Below are 18,088 nucleotides of genomic sequence, written 5' to 3'. Positions count from 1 at the left end.
GAAAAAATAACTATGCAGTCTGCCACTTGGCTGAGTTGCTGTATCACTTTGCAATAATACAACTTCCAGTTACTTACTGCTCTTTATTGCAACTATCAATATGCCTTTAAGAAGAGTGTATGCCTATTTACTCTGCAAGTAGTTATACATATATTACAATATATAAATATATACATCATGTATTCTATATATGTCTTTGTGAAAGGAGTCCAACATCAGTGAAGCTCACGTCTGTCCAATGACAGCGATACTGAGGTAAGTTGTTGAGGACTTTTCAATCAATAAGCGCTGCTGTTAGCTTCTGTTAGCTGCTGTTAGCTGCTGTTAGCCAGTGTTAGTGAAACTTTCTTTGAAGTGGATCCAGCGTTGTCAGACTCAGACAGTGGATAAACTCTAATACGATATGTGAAAAATAAATACATAAAAATTGCAAATGTGACATAGTGTTAATCTCCTAAAAACCAGTTATTGTTTTTAGCTGACTTTTGTCAGCTGTTCGGAGACATGTCTAATCAGATGACAGTAAGTAATGTGACAATATCAGGAATAAAAAAGCATGTTTAGGCACGTTTGTGTGTGTTAGAGCTCTGACTTCAGTTCAAGAGATGAGGATGAAGATGTAGAGGAAGAGAATAAGGTGGAGATGAGAAAGGAGAGAGAGCACCTGATAGCAACTAACTACTAAATGCACCTTTAAGAACGACTTGTTCTTTCACAAATATTTGTAAAGGCAAACTAAACTAGATGCCTAATGTTATACAACTATGGCAATGGGACTGAAAATGCCTTAATTCAAAAACCAAGAGGCTTCTATATTACTACAGTCCTCCTTACATCAAATAAATTAAATTAAATTAAACAAATAACTAAGTTAACCCAATTTCTCTATTTTTCTCTCAAATATATGATTTAAGGACACATTAAGGACACATTTATGCAGATATAAATCCTTCACAAACCTTTTTATGCAGCTTTATATCCTGTAGCAGATATACTGTATGCAGATCCAACAATCATCTGAATGGCAATTGGAGCTGGAGCAGAGCCTGTTCTCTTGCAGTGAGAATATAGCTTCATATTTCCAAGCAGCAGGAGCTTATATAGGGTTCACTAAGGAGTATCAAGAGCCTAAAATGTAAAGTTAACAAGGTGGATTTAATCATCTACATTATGAAAGAGCTACTGCTGCCTCAAATATCTGCACTTGGTTTTAAAGAACATTATCAGTCAGTGACTCATCAGCCATTATTTCTATTGAATTCTCCGTCGTATATGGTGTTAAACATGTATTAGAAATACCGCTGGCACCATTACCTCAGGAGTCCCTCGGAAATAAAGTGTGAAAGAGACGACAGATGTTCCACATGCATTAGTGCTCCTCCACACATGAGCACATTTAGCTCAAAAGCTTTAATTCTTCTCAGCATGAATGTGTAAGGTTGCTTTGTTCTTTAATGAGGACATTGCATTGTTTAAAGCAATTACAGCAATTGACCTAGTAGAAGCAGAAGACATTACTTTTCCTCATTTTTCTGTCATATGCACACTTAAATATACTGATGATCAGTTTCCAGTAATTAGATCAGGGTATACGCAAGTACTCTCTGTTAACCATCGGTTGTCAATACTGAAGTCCGGCCTGCCAAACCTGCTTGCGAGGGGCAGCCAATCAGGAAAAAGGTGGCTTAAAGGTAGGGTACATCTTGTTTCAGACAGTGGATGACTCGTGGAGCTTTAAAAAAGGCCCACTATAACATAATTAAGGATTATTTGACAAAACACCAGAATAAATATTTGCTACCAAGCATACAATGATAAAATATTTCTGCAGTCCTGGATTATAGCAAAGAATGATTACAAGTACAACATTTTCTTCCTTAATTTTACGTCACATTTGCTGTGAATCTTTAACTATGCTGGGAAATAGACGGTTAGGATCTGGTTGAAACCTATAAGGCATAGAAGGGAGAGTGGCTCAGTCGCCACTTAGTTGGCTGCACCTGAATGATTCATAGGAATTTAGAGACATAAAGCTATTTCTGTTTATGTAGTGCATCTGTCACCTTTTCAGAGGGTGGACATCTCATTTTGATTCAGGATCCATATAACATATAAAGTAATGGATGTGTGCACATCTGTGTGTGTGTGTGTGTGTGTGTGTGTGTGTGTGTGTGTGTGTGTGTGTGTGTGTGTGTGTGTGTGTGTGTGTGTGTTTTGTTCTGGCTTTCTGGACTCTATGGTCTCCAAAATTAAAGTAAGTTAATTTAGCGGTCTATTGAGTAGTCCATTCTATTTCCCATCACATCCCAAGGTGACAGCATGATACTCCATAATACACTTTGCTGTTGTTTTGAAGAGAGAGCAAAGGGAAGGAACGGGCAAAGAGATGGCTGGTGTGTTTGCTTTGTCCTCTCCTCATACACTATAGTGCTTTCTCTGACACAACCTGCTATTACAGCCCCTCTAATCAGATTTACCGAGCGAGGCCAAATGCAGGGCTCCTATCTTGACTACCTTAACACAGCGAAATGGGTAAGCCATCAGAACCCTCTTTGGACAGGCAGCTGAAATAACAGTGATCACTCCTGACAGCAGCGCATGAGTGGAGACTGCACTCACATTTGGCACGGTATTCAAATGTCATTTCACCTATGACGCGCGCTAAAAGGTGATGGGCGTCATCTTTCTTGCCACACAGATAGGTTGGCTGTAGGCGAGGACTCAGGGGACAGATACTGACACCAATATGAATCGCAGAATGAAATTGAACAGATATGTTAATGACACGCCACAAATGTCACACGGGCAAGGTTGACGCTCAGATGTGCAGTGTATAATTAGATAATATTTGAGGGCAAATTGCTGTGTTGATGGGTTAATGCGGCTGAGTCAATAGCAATAACAAGTCCAAAAACAGGTCAAGTATCATCTGAAAAATGATGCAGGAAAGTCTGCCCATGCTCAGTGAGATAATGCTTTCAAAAAGATGCAAATATAATCAGTTTTTCATAATCAGAAGGTAGGAAAGTTTAGCATGTTTCTTGCTGCTTGTGAGCAGATAATTTCAGTAACAGCATATATTACAATTGGGAATTAGTAAGACAAAGGAAGGAAGCAGAAAAAATACATATAATAAAGCCAAATAGCTGGTGTTTGGGGAAGTTATGACATGATAACAACAATGATGAAATGTGACACTTGCGACAATTTAAAATTCATTAACAGGAATTGAGCACCACAATCTGGTTACCACAATCTTTTGCTCACAAAATCAGACAATAAGTAGTAATGCACTCTATCGTTCAGTTATTATAAAAACCAACTCTTGCAATTGAACTGAAACTGTAACAAAATTTGACCTTTATACTGGTGAGTCTAAGGTATAATTTTGATATTTTCACTTTCATAATTTAATTAAAGATAGTCAAAGGAGCTTGCAAAGAAAAGCGTCTGGACTTCTTTAAGTTGCTTGAAGACGTTTCACCTCTCATCCGAGAAGCTTCTTCAGTTCTAAGGTCAAATGGTGGAGAGTCCCAGATATAAACCTAGTGGGAGTGACCCCCCACAGAGGGACATAAGGACCCCCTGATGATCCTCTAATCGCCTGAGCCAAGGTGTGAAACTGGGCGTGGGTCCCAATCAGCCAGAGTTTCGGGTGTGTTCATTGTGAAACCTGGCCCCACCTTATCCCTCTAAGCCTGAAGGGAAAAAGAAGGAACACACACATGTAAAGGAAGCACTCAAAACGTGCGGCTATCCTAAATGGGCGTTCTTAAAGTCAGCAAAGAGGCACAGAAAAGAAGACCAGACACCAGCGAGGGAGGATAAGAAGGACAGACGCAACAACATTGTCATCCCCTATGTAGCCGGTGTATCAGAGAAACTCAGGAGAGTTTTCTCCAAGCATGACATCCCGGTGCATTTCAGACCCAGCAACACGCTCAGACAGAAACTGGTTCACCCGAAAGACAAAACGCCAAAACACAGACTTAACAATATGGTGTATGCTGTACAGTGCAGCGAGGAATGCCCAGACCTCTACATTGGAGAGACCAAACAGCCACTTCACAAGCGCATGGCACAACACAGAAGAGCCACCTCCACAGGACAAGACTCAGCAGTCCATCTGCATCTTAAGGATAAAGGACACTCTTTCGAGGATGCCAATATTCACATTTTGGACAGAGAGGACAGATGGTTTGAAAGAGGAGTGAAAGAAGCCATCTATGTCCACTGTGAGCGACCATCTTTGAACAGAGGCGGGGGTTTACGACACCAACTCTCTGCCATCTATAATCCAGTTTTGAGCTCCCTCCCCAGACGCCTTAACGCCCACTCACATCCTGGGCCATCTGACCTCAGGAATTCGCATGATAAGGTGGGGCCAGGTTTCACAATGAACACACCCGAAACTCTGGCTGATTGGGACCCACGCCCAGTTTCACACCTTGGCTCAATTAGAGGATCATCAGGGGGTCCTTATGTCCCTCTGTGGGGGGTCACTCCCACTAGGTTTAAATCTGGGACTCTCCACCATTTGACCTTAGAACTGAAGAAGCTTCTCGGATGAGAGGTGAAACGTCTTCAAGCAACTTAAAGAAGTCCAGACGCTTTTCTTTGCAAGCTCCTTTGACTACGATGACCTGGATGACTGAGAACCTTCACAGACTTAATTAAAGATACAGACACAGATGCACTGCAGTAAACAGATAAAACTGAAATACAATAGAATAAATGTCAGCATAAAGCCAGGGCTCTTATAGTGTGACCTATCCATACACTATTTACACTGCTATACATATGTTTCATCCAAAGTTTGTGTTATACTGTCATATACAGTCGTGTGAAAAAGAAAGTACCTTAGTCCTAATGCTTAACTAGGTCACGCCTAGTTAGACCAAAAACCACAAAACAACATTTTGTGTTTTGGTTATTTTAGCCATTCGGAGGTGGACTTGCTGGTGTGTGCTGGTTCTGGTCATTGTCCCAATGCATAACCTAAGTGCTCTTGAGCTTCAGGGCATGAAATGATGACATAGAGAACTGAATTCGTGTATGACTGTTGGTATGATGTTTTCTTTATGAAGTGCTGTGTTAGTTTTCTGACAGCTGTAATAATGGATTGGATTTATATAGCACTTTTCAAGGCACCCAAAGCGCTTTACAATACCACTATTCATTCACTCTCACTGGTGGAGGCAAGCTACAGTTGTAGCCACAGCTGCCCTGGGGCAGACTGACAGAAGCGAGGCTGCCATATCGCGCCATCGGCCCCTCTGGCCAACACCAGTAGGCAAGTAGGGTAAAGTGTCTTGCCCAAGGACACAACGACCAGGACAGAGAGCCCGGGGATCAAACCGGCAACCTTCCGGTTACAGATGCGATTCCCAACCCCCTGAGCCACGGTCGCCCAACTGAACACAACTCAAACAAAAAGCTCCAAAAAGTTCAGCTTTCGGTTCGCAGTCCAAACAATATTTTCCCCAAATTTTGTTTGGGTTTTTTTTGGCAGATGTGAGACACTCTCGTAGTTTGGTTTAGTATCTGATAGTCATTTAATGTAATAATGAATAACAAAATATCGGAAGTTGTATTTGAATTATTTTATTTTATTTTATTGCATTGTGTCCTGATTTATGAAAAAATAAGGTATCAACCCTTTCTTTTTCACCATGACCATAGCAGTTCAGACTGAGAATAAAGAAGTATCTCCTTTCAGTTTGAATTCATTTCACCACTCCATCACAGGGTAACCTCAGAGAGACTAATAACCATGATGCTCATTCTACACCTATCATCCATGTCTAGATTTTTAAAGAAAACTAGAGCAACTCAAATTACCCTCACCAGAAACCCAGAACGTGTGAGCAGTGATGCAGCAGTACTAACCACTACACCATTCATTTATGGCACCACAACATGTACTGCACTCATGTGTCTTGTTTTAGGAACTTTGTGACCCAAAAGTCTCTCTGAGAGACAGCAGTAGGTAGTAGGAAGCGTGATCTAGCACTGATCATTACATTAGGTCACTGTAATCAAGTATGCAACATCTAGATTTGCATACATGTTAGTACAGCTGCTTTTGAATCTTGTGCATCTTGTATTCTGGCTTGAGAGAATAAAGTAAAGGTCAGTTTAATGCAACATTATGATACAGCATATCTCTCTACATGGCAGTCCTGATCCCAACATTCCAGCCAAATTAAAAAAATTCTCCCTTATGCATGTGTACACTGACAGCTGTAGATAGCAAGAGCCACTAGGCTTTTTTTTTATTGTACTTTTTAGTCTGCTTAGAGGATGCATGCACAGTTGGTGCCCTTTAAGCACAGTGTTTATAACGAATTGGTGGGTAAGGAGAAATTGGCACATAGCCATACATACACACAGCCTGAGGAAATTTACTTTGAGCAGACCAAGACCTAGACAAAGACTAAGAGACATGCTTGAAAGGAATGATGGCAGGACAAGTGACCACAATATAACCAAATAGCAAAGCCACAACAAGATACATGAGAACTTTTATTTAGTAAAACAGACAGTAGTGCAACAACAGATCCAAATGATAATTGTGACAGTGAATTGGCGAACCCTATTTGTCAAGAATTCTGATTCGGAGGAAGTCCTAAAGTAATCATTACCCAAGAATAAAAAGTGAGTGAACATTTCATTCATTTCAGTGCCACGCACCTCAGGCAGACTCAGGCTCAGGGAGGGCAGCCATCTGCTGCAACCATTTGGGTGAGGGGAAAGAGAAGAGAGGCAGAACATTAGGTATTCAGAGATTTATAGTTAGCTACAAATTAGCATTCATCTGTGTTTCTTAGGCTCTTTTTGAATTATTCCATAGTCACTGCAAAATTCAAAGATAAAGCTATTTGAGTAGGAATGAGACAATTTGGATTACCTACCTGTGATTTAATCTCAGTGCTTATGGAGCTACCACTGCAAAGACTAAAATGTCAGTAATATCAGTTAACTATCTGCAGAAATATTACATCCTGTCTCTACAAAGCTGGACAGGAATGCCATCGAGTGCCATGCTGACAATCAAGCGAAGACAAAGAAGCTGCTGCATGAGTCATTTCTCAGCAGGATAAAGTGAGAAAGCTGTCCACGGCCCACCTGATCCTCACATTAAAATATCACTGAACCTTCAGAGGAGTACAAGGTGTAGAGCAGATTTTAAAATCCTTCATCTCTCAAAGAACCAGATGCGTTTCCTTTGATCAGATCAGCATATCTCCCACAGCTCACAGCCATGGAGGACTGAAGCTTATCTAAAGGCAAGAGGAAAGTTCTGTCACTTAATATATACAGTAGGTGGGTGTTACATCAATCCAGCTATTTTCTTAACCGCTTATCCAAATCAGGGTTGTGGGAGTGCCAGAGTCTAAACCTGGCTGTCAAAGGGCAAGAGACAGGGCACAAACTCCACACAGTGAGGTCTGGAGTAGGTGTGGGTGTGCCACTGTCTGCGAATACATTGCACTCAAGTTTGAAAATGCATTACTGTGAAATACTGCCTATAAGTAATGTAAGTAACAAAGAAAACAACAACAACAACACAATTTTCTGATATAGTAATCCCTTTTTTGCCCGATAATGTATGTTTTGTTCACTTTGATGCATATTCCCCCAGTTAACCTCTAGCCAACAAAAAGAACAATGGACATCTTTTCATATTATTCCTTGTAAGTGATTGATACAGCAGAGGAAGGAGACAATGAGATAAGGGCAGGAGTATCAATCATCGTTTGCGGAAGGTCATCTGTGTGGACACTGAAACCATTTCGTCCCTTTACTTGAGTTTTAAATTTAGCCTCCTGTCAGCTTCAGTCTGGATATTATGGCAAAAGATCCCTCTTACAGTAATTAAGTTGACCTTCAGGATGCTGATTATTCCCCTACACGTTCTTGTATGGGTTGGCTGTATGTTAATACAGCCATATTATGCAATCCAATTGATTACACCTTCTTAATTAGTTTGACCTAGCTCAGTAACGTGTTCATGTTCAGTCAGGAAATGCACTTAAGACCAATGCTATGAAAACTGTCTAACATATAATGAAAACAACAGTAGCTCCTTGTTCCTAATGACTATTTTCATGCTCTTATCTACCATCTGCTGCACTGACAAGGTGTTGCCTCTCCGTGATGCTTAATTATGTCCTGTACAGTGGCAGAAATGCATTAGTGAAAGTGCTGTTCCCTGGTTCATGCACTGAACTCCACCTTTTAATGCCGTTCAGCTGATTAAACCGTTGCTTAAAAGTTAATAAAAGTCGAGCATGCTTTTTCTACCGTTGTGCACCCCTAGCTACATCCACCATTAAACATTTTCATTGTTGCCTAGCAGCAAGAAGGGAGACTGATTATGAAAGAGACCTCTAATCATTCCCTTTACTCGAGTGACATTCAGAAAGTGCTTGAAAGCAAATCCTTTTGAAATTAATTCAGTCTCAGCACTTACATTTACTTCACATATTGTATGCCTGTATAGCAATTCTGGCTGTCTGTTTTAAATCGTGCATGTATAGGCATCCTAGATTGTGGCTAACACAAGCTGTGAAGGGTAAACTTTTAAGAAACATGCCTACCAGGCCATCTACGTAAGGACTTATGTAGATGAATGGGAAGTAAATGAATGGGAAAAAGGTTATTCCAGCACAACAACATGATTGGCTTTCTCCTTCTGGTTTGGTCGTTTTAAAGCAGATGATTGACTTCTGGAGTTTATTGGCAGGAGTGGTAGATGTCCTACAGTCACCAGCTGATGGAATTATCTCATATATATATTAAGGATTTGTTAAGTGCTTTCTCTCTGATGTAACTTGGCTGCACTCATACTAACTTCAAGGTAAGTCAAAAACTTTGTCGTCTTTTATCTCTTTTATGTCTTTTACCTTTTACCTCTGTTTTGCATTATCTTGCTGGAAAAAGCCATCAGAAGATGGGCACACTGTGGTCATAAAGAGATGGATGCGCTCAAAAACAATACTGCATTGTTTAAACAAGCTCAGTTGGAGCTTATTTAAATCCCACTAACAGCCTGGAGCATTAATAAAATAAAAACGATATGGACTCATGGTTTCATGTTATTTATATTAAATTCTGCAGCAGAAATTCACACTAATCAGACCAGGTAACAGTTTTTCAATGTTCTTATCCTGTTTGCATTGTAGCCTTATTTTCATTTTTTCATCTCTTAGCTTACCTGTTCTCAGTAGAACACTGTGTTATCTTCTGCTGCTATAGCCCACATGTTTCAAGATTCAATGTGTGGTGTGTTCAGAGACGCTCTTCTGCATACTTGGCTGTAATTACCATTACCATAGCATCTCCCTGGATATTTTCTTTTTTTCAGACAATCCCCTGTAAACCTTAGAGGTGGTGGGAAAACATGTCATGCTAAGTTAGTATAAAGATTCCTGCAAAGAAACAGGCTCAGAACTGGATAACTATACAGTAGGTCTGCATGTGAGCTCATGCTTATTTGCCTTGATATCAATACTGCTGACTAAAATCTCTACAAGTCATCTGAGTTCCCTGAGTGGATTTCCTGCTGAACTAAACCTTAGTATGAGAACAGTTTGAATACACTGGTGCTTGGTAGGTGGCATACAGTGTATAATGAAAACAGCTGCCAACGGCATTGGAAAATGACACAGAGAAAAACTGCAAGAGTGTCTATGCGCTGTAAATCCAAAGCAAAGAGTTTGAAAGGTGCTAAAAGGGATAATTTTCATATGCAATCAGATAGTATTAAAATGTTTAGAACAGCTCCAAGTTTAACTTCTAGCCTTCAAAACATTCACTGTATGTAGGCACGGCTCTGTCTGTGCTACACTATAGCCTTCACACATATGAAGTGGTTCCAGGCTATGCTATTGCAAAATAGAGCCCAAATGGCATATGTTTTTTAAGACTGATATCGATATGTGATTATTTAAAAGTCGGATATTCTGATAAATCAGGTGATACTTTTTTTTGTCAGACTCACAAAACAGAAATAGATTTCAGTAATATTTGCAGTTATATTTGTACAGTTATTAATTTACACATTTATTAATTTAATCTCTGTCCAACTGCTCGGTTCAACTTGTTGTTGTTTTTGTGGATTTCCAAACACATGTTGCCAACAGGGAAGTTTCAAAGTGCCTGAAATGGCTGAAGGGTGTTTCTCTTCTTTACCTTTTACATTTTCATTTACCAGCCATTACAAATTCCAGTACAGACAGGTTGGTAAATAGCTGATATGGGCCGATACTGGCTTGCCAATTAATCACTTAGACTCCGATGCAACTGGCTTGGCACTGATTGAGAAATATCCTAAATTTCAACATGTTGGTAAGCCAAGTGATATGCTGAGAGACTGCAGAGTACAGAGTATATGCAAATGTGTTGCACCAGCTGCTCCCTTAGTTCTGTGGAGCCAAAGGCTGATTTGGTCAAGTACAGTAAACCTTGACTTCATCCTCACCCTGTTACACTCTTAAAACTGTAATCTCATTACATTGATTACAGTAAATTTCATTTTTATTTTATTTTTTTAAATTTTGTTGGTTTTTGACAGATAACAGATGACAGCGAATGTTTCTTCTGGGACATACAGAGAATAAGTGGTAAAGCACACACATGATTCAACCAGGAACTTCATCACATCAACAAAGAAACCCTGACTCTCCAATATTGCTCAACAAGCAGCTTCTGACTGTTAACTATGCTTGTCATGCAAATTATTTCCATATCACAGTGCATCAGTTTATCAAGAAGCTGAAAATATGAGGTCAGCCTTAACTACACTACTCCCTTAATGACACAGCAATGCATAATATAACATGTGCGCTTGAAAACATCCACACTGCTTCAGCTGCTGTTTGGTTTACAGTGTGCTGTTTCTGCTATGACACCATTATATTCAAGACAAACTATCTGCTTTGCAAAACCCAACTCTACCGCTGTGCTGTGGGATCTCACCATCAATTATTCCTGAATTTCCTTAACCCCAAAGTCACCACTGTAGAAGTGACAACTCAGTCGTACTGGCTAGTTGTGAGCAATCATTCAAAACATCACATGCTCTGAAATCACGATACTACGCTGCTGATTCAGACAACGAGGCAGCAACCAGATCATGGATCTGAATATAGATATTTCATCTTTGCTGGATGCCTCCCCTTTGATAGTCTTATGCATATTCATTAGCCGTGATATCCACCAGAAGGTTATTATCCATAAATGTCACTCTGTAATTAATTAATCCTGTCTGCTGGTTGCTCTCCCCGCTTCATTAATGAGCCAAGTCTAGCTGATTGTATTCATATTCATGTGTCCAAATATACAGCTCTATTTCAGATTCAGATGCCAGAATATTTCACTTCATTAGCAGCAGGAATCGCCGGAGGGCCATTTGACAGGCAGGATCTGCATTCTGAGTTTCCTGTCAGCAGTGTGCTCAGGATCCCGTTTGTCTGTTTGGGTTGTTACAGTAATGAGGGAGCACATGGCTCTGGAGTCAAAAGTGAGGGGAATCTCTTGGTCAATGAGGCAAAGTTTACTCACATCGGAATGAGAATCACCTTCGACGGGTAATGCGGTCCAAGGAGATGCTTATGGGGGTAATTTTGTGCTGTTTAGCAAATTGATTTTTAAAGCTACCCCAGAGGCACATCTATTAATGTTGGTTTGAGTTTTAATAAAAATCCAATATGAATTTGCACAAAGCCGAGAGGAGTAACTCTGGCACATTAGGCTAATAGAGAAGAATAACGCAGCTCACGAATGGCTTGCAAATAGTTTGACATTTACCCTGCCATGCACTCAATTATTGGCTGAGAATTTTATCCTTAGGCTCTGCTCAGTTATGCATGGTGCTTTCTCCAAATGGTAATAATCTATATGGGCTTTAAGGGAAACAGTAACACATGCCCTGCTGATATGTGGCCAAAGTGTGTGCTTAGCAGCATGGCTTAGCGCTACGAGAGATAGCATCATAATTGAAAAGTCACATGTCAAATCCCCCAACATTGTCTGGATGTAAAGTGTTCTTGAGTAAAACACTAAACCACTCATCGCAAGCTGATAGGAGCATGAGCAAAATATATAACGCATCAATGTAAATTGAAATACTTGAGCGGAAGGATTCTTTTGTGTTTTCCAGGGCTTCTGATTTAAATCACCTGCAGCTGGATCTCTTATATTAAACTACAATCCCTCAGCAGTTTTCGAAAGCCATTGAGTACACTGGCTTGCTAACTTTAGGAAAACGCCAACTGATAATAGAGATGAGCAGCTGGTGCAATACTCTTCATTAATGACACTTAGACAGATGCTTTAGTTTTACTTGAAGTTGGCTAAAGCTTCTTTTAGTCCTTTGCTTTAGTTTGATTAAAACAGTACATTATGAATTGCTATTTGGGCTGAATGCTAACCTCAACCACCTGCTAATTTTTCTCAGACCTTAGTTTTGAGCAAATAATAAACAAATTAAATGTGAACAGTGCAATAAATGTTTTGGCAGTTTGCTGGAGAATTCAGGTGTATGTAGCGGACATCCCGGGAAATCCATCCCAAAATGGTGCAATGCTCAGAGAAACTTGATAAAAAAAATTTAAGAGCTGCATCTCAGGCTCTGTTGGCCTCAGGTAGCATTTTAAATGATACAGCTCATGACAGTGCAATTAGAAAAAGAATGAACAAGTATGGCTTTTTTGGAAGAGTTGGTCACACTGCGTAACGTTGTATCTGAACAAACCGCAAGACTTCTGGAACAATGTCTTTTGGAGAGATGTTTGCTCACGATGCACATTTGGAGAAAACCACACAGCATATCGGTGCAAACACCTCATATCAGCTGTCAAATCACAGTGATGATTTGGCCTTGTTTTACATGCACATGACATGGGTACCAGAGTATTGTAGAGTCTAATGTGAGGCCATCTGTCTTACAGCTAAAGCCTGGCCTATGCAACAGGCCTCAACCTTATTGACATATTAACTTAAGAAAGCTGTATACACGGTTGTACACAGTGTTACAGTGGTTTATCCTGATGTAAAACATCACCAAAATTCAAATGATGATTTCTGCTGTATGAAAATAATACCTATGTTACAACAGCCATTACATAATTTAAGACTACCACAAGAGCTTGTAGAAACGTTTTTTTGTTTTGTTTTTTTTAAATTAATTAATAACCTTACATAAAAAAGGAAGAAGTGGTATGTCCCAAAAGCAAACCTCAGGCATGCCTTTATTCCCACCCTGTCAGTTATAGACAATTGTCAGTTAAGCCTTGGCAACATCCAGAGACTCTTGCACTGCCACTGCAAGGTGAGTACAGGTTGCAGAGAAGGAGAACACCTGTAAGCCAAAAGCTTCTGCTTGAAGTACTCTAAGGACTTGATTTTGTACTCGTGCCTGAGGACAATGACAGTGAGGTTGAATATCCTAATACGGTCAACAATGTTTGGTCTGTGAGCTCAGCAGCCCCACTCAGCTGCTGTTTAAGCCTTTTGTTTCTAAAAGAACAGCTGATCAGAAGAAATTTTAATCTTATAAGGAGGGTGGCTTTATAGGGATAGGAGCTAAAACTCATGAATTGAAGGGCTTCTCCAAAGCCTGGCATAAGATAAATAAGGATTATTTTGAATTACAAATCATGCAAAACTAGTCTAAAAGACATCAAGAATAGGAATATGACACTGGAAATGTTCATAAATGCCCCCTTAAAAAAAATGTAATTACTTTCCCAATGACGCTGGTCCTGGTTGTTGCTGTTTAGATTAAACACAAAGTTTATGTCACGGTTTGCGGGGCAAGCCGTGTGGATTTGTAGTAAGGACCCAAAAGGCGGCAGCTCTGGTGCAGGTGAGTGTTTATTTACAGCAGTGGGTACAAACAGCAACGGGGTGTGAACATGAAACCGAAACCTAAACTGGGTAAACTAACAACACAAACCAGGAATGACGGTGCAGGGAGGTCCGGGGAAATACATACAGGGAGACCGAGGGGAAACAACACAGACGAAGTCTGTGTTGAAGTCATTGTCTACTAAAATTATTAAAAGACATATATCCTCAGTGTTTGTTCAAGAAAATGTCATGATAATCTAGCTGTGATGACGTATTCTCTAAAGCACAAATGTCACACTGATGTTGATGCAAGATGAAAAATTGGGAAATCACTGAAGTCATTAGTGGTTCATCTTCATCTATAATAAATTTCCCAGTGATTGACATCATCATCTCTGAGGCCAGGGTAGTAGCTTAAAAAAAGGACTCCCAGTGATTATGAACTAATGAAATATACAGAAATACATAAAGGTTAAAAAAAAAGAATAATTATCTGTGATATGTGTGATAATATGTGATCAGCACCCCTCCCTTTGCCAGAGGAGGCCAGCTGATATATGCCACTTTGTACTACAGCGTGTGGTGAGTCATACCTCAGGTCTTTCGGTGAAGAATGGTGTGGTTAATTGAAAGCTCCTCTGGGTCTCAGTTAGGACTGAATCTTGTTTGGCATTGGAAGCACTTTTTCCCTGGGAAAAATCTATAGTAGATTAAAAAAATATCTTCACATTTATTAACTTTGAGCACATGGGATTATCTCAAAAAACTACACGTCAGCAAGCTCAAATCAAGGCACTTTTTCTAGATGATACATGTTTCACTGGAGAGCCGTGTGTGAGCTCATTAATCCCAAAAGCAACGAATTACCATGATTAGCTGACATTAGCTGTCTTTAATCAAGCTTTGTGGTTAATGCACTCTTAAACAACTCTGAAAGGACTCGAGGAATTTAGTGCAGTGCAGACTTTACTGACTTTCAAATTTTAAAAGTTTCTTGGTAAGTTTCTGTTTTTATAGCCGTCTGAAAAGAGGAAAACTTAATGCTTCAGCACTGCTATTAACTAATTGCTCTTTTGTTGACAGTTAGCATAATGTTAGCTACTGAGTGACAAGGCCTGATAGAAATAAAGCAGGATTGCTCAGTCTCCAATGCAATTTTTGATAAAAGCAGTTGACGCTGTATCTTTTATAGTAAAATCAGATAATTATCCCGTGTAAAAATACAGTAGTTGATGTGGTTGTTATTAGTTGCTGTTATTTTTAGAGCAGCTATTATGCCCTTCTGTCAATTTCATGCTTGGTGCTGTTGTTCTATTACTCACATTTATGCCATGGCCAAATGTAGATAAAAGCCATATCACTGTTTTACCAGCCCAGCTGCTTCTGCAAATGAAAGCAATTACAACATTTTATTGTAAAATACTGCACAGAGCATCACTAATTGATGATGATGCCTAATTGTGTAAGATTATCCAAGGGTGAATATTTTCTTTAAACTCCACAAGCGGCAGCCGTTTTTCAGTATTGCGTATTGTATTTTCATTTTAGAAAGGAGGAGATTCCTAAAATTCATCCTTCCGCTTTCTACTGCGAATTTGGGTCGGGTTTTTTGGGATCGAAGTTTAAAGCAGAGATGCCCAGATGCTCCCTCCCCCCAGTTACTGCCTCGAGCGCTTTCAGGGGGATTGTGAGGTAACTGAGAAACATAATTTCTCCAGATTGCGTTCGTCTGCCCCAGGTCCCCGCCCAGTTAGACATGCCCGAAACACCTCGCCTGGGAGGCATTTTAATCGTATCCCTGAACCACCTCAAAGCAGCTCTGCTCCGCATCCCTCCCAAAAACCTTACCTCCTCATCCCATCGCTGACGGTGAGCCTAGATACAATGGGATAAAGCTCATCTCCACCATGCGAATCTGTAATCTTATTCATTTACAAATCCGTTATGTACTGAAACTGAGGTGGAACATAGTCAAGTGAGAAAAGATTGGGTGGAGAATTAACACCTTCAAGTATTTAGTCAAGCTTCTTAGCTGGTAAACTCTGAATTGTCCAATCTGAGCTAGGGATGAGTTGTTGCCTTAAGTGGATGAGTTCGGGTATCTTAACTGGTAGTAAAATATTCTCTAAAGATATTGTATAAAAGGCCCCAAAGTTCATACCGGAATTAGTTCCTGTGTACTGACGGTTGCTTAACCTCGCACTAATGCTATTTAGTTGCATAGTGTGAGCAGTTTGAAGTGTATTATATTTTTCTGATCTTTATATGTGATTATGTTAACTATGTTGTATTATGTTTATATTTGAGTATTTGACTTGTCTATTCTCTTTATTTATTGTTATTTCCCTTGTTTATTTCCTTTGTAGGAAACCACACACACACACACACATAGACACACACTTATGTACACCCGCTGTGTTTACAGCCCCAGAGATTAAGTGGTGACAATAAAGTCCCTCAAACGGAACCTCAAGCTCCCTTCTTCTTTCATACTCTGGGACAATTTGGCCTTAAGTGGTGTTCTGGCCGACACACCGGGGTGACCGTAGTGCTCAAAGACGGAATCAGTGCCACAGCCGTGCCTATCTTTGATATCTCCACTACAGATATTGCTTATAAGACCTATGCCTAAAGATAGATTTAATGGATCCTTTACAACATTAGGAAACATAAACGCTTACTAATAAGATTCTGGCATATAATCCCCCCATGTCTTCCTTCATCCAAGCAAAGAAACTCAAGTGTTTCTCTGGAAATTTTTTATTGTGTGAGGCAAGCTTTCTGTCATCTGGCTCTAAAAGCCTTTTCTCACCACTTGGATATATATGCACAGACTCAATTATGCTTCCTGTACAGTAGCGCCAAGCTTTATAATGAAAGAGCCCCGCATCACAGCACAGAGAGATAAAGTGACCAGGATACGTGACTTCGTCACGATTTCCGTCCTAATGCATTAATCTGTGTCTGCTCCGAATATCAAAACGCCTTTCTCACCTGAGCTCAACGCACCGCGGTGTTTCTCTTTTTTAAGGCGCTGCATCAGTTTGAAAAAGTTACAACCTGAAGTAATTTAGGCCTATTCCCTTGGAAATCCTCCTGGTGTGCCCTTGAACATTGAGTCCGCGATGCGAACAGCCATAAAGCTCTCATTTGTCATCTGGATTGTGTCTCGGTTCCCCCCAGAGCTGGCTTGTCGGGACAAAGAAAGAGACAACATGAGGGCTACTTTATTGCCTGATGTTTAGTTGCTTTTAATAAGAAAAATAGAGTTTGGGCCGCTTCATTTTCTCCCACTGCAATTTATGTTCCCAATTCCACTCCATCTTTTTTTGAGTGCACTGTTTCCACCCTGAAAGCTGATTTTAAAAGCTTCAGCAGGTGATGTGACCTCATCTTGAATTTATAAAGCATAAATCAGCGAGTTCTTGAAAGCGCTGAGAATTCACTGCCTACCTGCTCCCCTTTGCGCCATTTAATAAGGTTATATTGAGTCTGACAGGTGTGAATGAAAGCAGTCGTGTTATGGCATATTCATCTCTGTTCCCCCCCTCTTCAAGTCAGTGACGGTATAGGCATGTAATGGCTTCCATAGAAATGCTAAGTGAAGCTTCTTTGCTGAAATGACTGGTAGAAGTGCTTATGAAGGAATTACAGAGAAACCTCAGTCCCAGATACACGAATCTGCTGAAAAGTCAAACACATCTTCTTTGCACCAAAACATGGCGTGCCTCCAAGTTTTCTCACCTTTTCAACCCTCCATGCAATTCTCAAGGTGCTTGCTTTGCTCCCAGCATTAAATATTTGTATCCATCCTTCATGGTACGCTTTTACTTTACCACGTGCTCCAGCTACCAGTCAGTTTCTAAACCTACGAACGGTCAAAACAATATTGATCTTCAAGTTATATTCTGTAAAATTCATGGCTAAATGTATTTATTGGGGGGGGGGGGGGGGGGGGGGGTTGCACCAATACCAGTTTGTACAGAAAGCTTTTTTTCTTTAGTAGAGATAATTTCTCTTCTGCTCAGGATTTTAAGTGGAAGAGGGAAGTCAATTCTTTCAAACAAGAACAATGAATTTTATTGTTAATACTGCACTATGTACGTTACATACACACAATCCTAATGTGTGCAACTAGAATAAATATAAGATAACATTCTTATGACTGTCTGGTTTTTTTTAACTTACAGATATGTAAATAAATATGAGGGATAAATAAGAATTGGACAAG

The sequence above is a fragment of the Astatotilapia calliptera genome, chromosome 23 (genome assembly GCF_964374335.1).
Source record: "Astatotilapia calliptera chromosome 23, fAstCal68.1, whole genome shotgun sequence".
Taxonomy (NCBI): Eukaryota; Metazoa; Chordata; class Actinopteri; order Cichliformes; family Cichlidae; genus Astatotilapia; species Astatotilapia calliptera.
This window is presented reverse-complemented; position numbering follows the sequence as displayed.